Source organism: Nannospalax galili, unplaced genomic scaffold (genome assembly GCF_000622305.1).
Source record: "Nannospalax galili isolate Female #2095 unplaced genomic scaffold, S.galili_v1.0 scaffold960, whole genome shotgun sequence".
NCBI lineage: Eukaryota > Metazoa > Chordata > Mammalia > Rodentia > Spalacidae > Nannospalax > Nannospalax galili.
Genome location: NW_008348313.1, coordinates 2,298,190 through 2,301,999, shown reverse-complemented (window position 1 = coordinate 2,301,999; position 3,810 = coordinate 2,298,190). Strand labels below are relative to the sequence as shown.

At 58.4% G+C, this 3,810-nt stretch overlaps 1 protein-coding gene across 1 annotated transcript in view; it reads left to right on the top strand.

Moving 5' to 3' along the window:
• Nucleotides 1-40: 40 nt before the first annotated feature.
• The window catches only part of Lrrc4b (leucine rich repeat containing 4B), a 37,762-nt gene continuing 33,992 nt past the window's right edge, over nucleotides 41-3,810 (top strand). The window contains exon 1 of the mRNA XM_008845155.1: nucleotides 41-112. The gene's annotated coding sequence lies outside the window, so the exon portion shown is untranslated. The remainder of the gene's footprint in view (nucleotides 113-3,810) is intronic.

Genomic DNA, 3,810 nt, shown 5'->3' with positions numbered 1-3,810 from the left:
GGGCCGGGCGGGGGCGGAGCGGCCGCGACCCCGAGGACGCCCCCGGCCCAGGCCCGGCGCCCGAGCGGACCCGCGGGGCATGCCGCCCCTCGCCGGGAGCCCGGTCCCAGTGGTGAGTACCGAGCGCTCATCCCCAGGAACCAGGGATGCGGATGGGGATGGGGATGGGGATGGGGATGGGAACCCGGGACCGCGGACCCGGAATGAGGATGGGGATGGGGATGAGGATGAGGATGGGGACCGAGTACCGTGGACTCGGGATGAGGATGGGGATGTGGATGTGGATGGGGACCTGGGACCGAAAGGGTGAGGATGGAGATGTGGATGAGGATGAGGATGGGGATGGAGACCGGGTACCGCGGACCCGGGATGAGGATGGGGACCGAGTCCACCGACCGACCGCATGGACCAGGGATGGGGACCCGGAGCCTGAGATAAGGATGGGGATGGGGACCGGAGTCCGCCGACCGCATGGACCAGGGGTGGGGATGAGGATGGAGATGGGGACGGCGAACCGGGGACCGCGGACCTGGAATGGGAATGGAAAAGGGACCCAGGGCCCGGACCGGGACCAAGACCCGTGTCCCTGCGCGGGCTGCTGCGCAGCGGGGTCGGCCGCGGCCCGGGGCGGGAGTCCGCTTCCCTCCCCACGCCCTCCTCCCCGCCGCCGGGGGGCGCGCGGGCGATGGGGAGGGGGAGAGGCAGGCACGGGGTTTCCTTGGTGACCGCGCCTGGCAGGAGCGGTTGCCGTGGCAACCGGAGAGAACCGGGGAGTTTGGGAAGTGAACATGGAAAACCAAGAGGGGGTGACTGGGGAGGGAGGCGGCCTCCACCCCCACCCCAGCTCGGACCCCTCTCCCTCCGGAGGTCGCCGACTCTCCCTTTTTCTTGACCCCCCCATTGGCCTCTCGCAAGTCTCTGTGGGACCCCTGTTTTGTGGCTCCGACCTAGATGGACCGGGTCCTCGCCGAGACCTCCCCAAACCCTATTCCCCTGGCCTCTCTCACATCTGTCTGTCCACGGTCTTCTGAGATCTCCTTCTGCCTGTCCATCTCTGACCCTTTCCCCAAGGCCTCCTCACCCCTCACCCTCTGTCCTGGAGACCCAGCTCTGGCCTCCCCTCCTCTAGGCCCCATTAGGCTCCTTGCCCTAAGATCCTAATGGTGCTCCCTGGCACTCCCTTTTCCCACACACTCAGCTCTTTCCGGGACCCCCTTTGTTGACCTTTATTGCTCCTAAGATCTCTGAGCTATAGGACATCCGGACCCCACCCACCCCTGAACCTAGGACCCTCCCTAGAACCTTTCCCCTTCTTCCCCCCAGCTGTCAGTCCTAGGCTGCGGAGGCCCGGGCTCCGTCCAGGGTCCCACCCAGGTTTACCAAGGCTCTTCCTCTTGAACCAGAGAACCAGCTCATCTATCTCCCTCCTGGGCTCTGAGACCTAGTGCTGTCCAGTACACCCTCCTTTCTGGGCACTCCCACTTCTGCCCCCTCCCTGCCCTGCAGCCTCGGGTGAATCTTTCTTGGCTGGGGAATCCCCTTGGGAAGCACCCCAGCTGGGTAGTGGACGAGCCTGGGGTGCCCCCTCACCCCTTCCCCACCCCCTCCCCAGCTGGGAGCTGCAGCCGGCCTCCCTCTGCAACGCCCCATTGCTATGCGCCTCACATCGCAAGTCCAAGTCCAGCCGTGCAGCGCCAGACAGGAACTCTGTGGCAGCTGGGAGTAGCCAGTGGCTCTCCTGCTCTGGGCAGGGGAAGCACTCCTCTCTACCCCCCTCCCAGGACCTTGCCAGGCTCTCTGAGAATCTTCTTCCTGCTCTCTGCATCTGAGCTGCACTTCAGGGCTTCCTCTTCCCCTTCCTACCCTCCTCCTCCTCTTCCCGGGCCTCCTTCAATGCCTTCTCTTCCCTGACTGCCTGATTGTTCAAATACACACAGAGAGAGGAGAAAAGTGAAACTTCGGTGATCAAGGGAGCATAGTGGGAGAGGGCCACTCAGATGGGAGAGTCAGAGGGGAAGACAGGAGCCGGGGGGAGAAAGAGAGAGAGAGAGAGAGAGAGAGAGAGAGAGAGAGAGAGAGAGAGAGAGAGCGAGAGAGAGCTGGAGTCCTTCTGGAGTCCTATACACATGATAGGGACACCAGGAGACCTGGATAAGGACCAAGGCAGAGGCCCTGCACACACACCTGTCAGACACCGCTCTATCTATCTCCCTATCTATCTCCCTATCTTTCTCCCTATCTATCTCTCTATCTCCCTATCTATCTATCTATCTATCTATCTATCTATCTATCTATCTATCATCTATCTCAGAAGCTGGCTGCAGAGCTTCAGCTACAGAGATGGGTTAGAATAATCCACTGTTCACAGGACTGCCAGGCTGAGCTTGCCTGGTGTGAGGGAAGGGCATGTGCTAGAGAGATATCAGGGTCTGGGGGGATCCCCCAGCAGTGGCCCTTCATCCTCCCTGGAGCCAGGAGGGACAGCCATCAAGATCTATCACCCCCAGAGGATGGAAAGTGAGACGTGAGACTTTGGGGGGCCCTGACAGCTGGCAGGCAGAGCGCAGACGCAGGTACGGCCCACGTGGAGGCCGCTCTGCAGTAGAGGGAGCCCAACAGCCTCTAGCATGGATGGACTGGCTCCGGATCCCCTTCCTGCCAGGGCCTCCTCTTCCCAGTGTCCACTCTGTGACAGAGTGTCCTCTGGGCCTGGCTGTGGTGGGCAGTGGGCCTCCATTTCTCTGTCTCTGAGTTTGTTTCCCTTCCAGCACCTTCCTGGGCACCTGTCAGTTTTCTCACCCCCATTTGTGTGTTCCCTGGGTCCCTCTCCTCCGTCTCCGTCCCTTTTCCATCAGGCCTCTGTCCCCCTGAGTTGGTCCATCATGTCCCTGACTGACTCCTCAACATCTGTGGACAACAGTGTTGTGCCCACCCCCTGCCATCTCTGTCACCCATATGGGAAGACAAGCCCACATGGGGCACATTACAGGTCAGAAGCAGACAGCTGGCTTGAGGTAGATCCAGGATTTGAACCCAGGTTTCTGACTCTACGAGCTGAGGTTTTCCCAGTAATCTGTCATCTCTAAAAACCAAAACTATAGTCAGCAATACTGTAAGGTCTCAGCTGTGTTCCCTACCCAGATGAGACACACAGTGAGCATCTGTGAGTCACTGTCCCCTCAGAACCCAGAGACACAGGAGGAAAGGTTATCATGGTCCCATTTTTTCCAGACTAGGATTTCCTAACCTCCAGACCGTGGGGGGGTGTGACGAGGGTAGAGTGGAGATTAGTTTATGTGGTGGTGATTGAGGGAAAGGCAGAGCCAGAGAAAATGGGGCCGAGGAATAAAACAAGGGTTTCTCCACTAAAAACAAACAAACAAAGTTGTTTCCAGCATTTAAAAAAGGTACAATTTGGGGACTGGCTCGGGGTTAAGAACACTGGCTACTCTTGCAGAGGACCTGGGTTCAAATCCCAGAACCTACCTGAGAGCTAACAACCATTCATAAATCCAGTTCCAGGGGATCCAACACCCTCTTCTGACCTCCTCTGGCATTGCACAACATGGCTGCACTTAAATACATACAGGCAATACATTCACACACATAAAATAAAAATTAGTAAATAAAAAAATTACAATTTCAAATGAAAACGCAGGTTCTCCACTTCTTTTGAAAACTTCCTACTCCTGGGCCATAGCCAGGCTGGGCTCAGTTCTGAGGGTCTCTGCTCCCTCCCTGGTCCATCCAGTAGCTGTCTCCACTGAGATGCACTGAATTTTCACCTGCTTCCCTCCCCCCTCTCTCTCC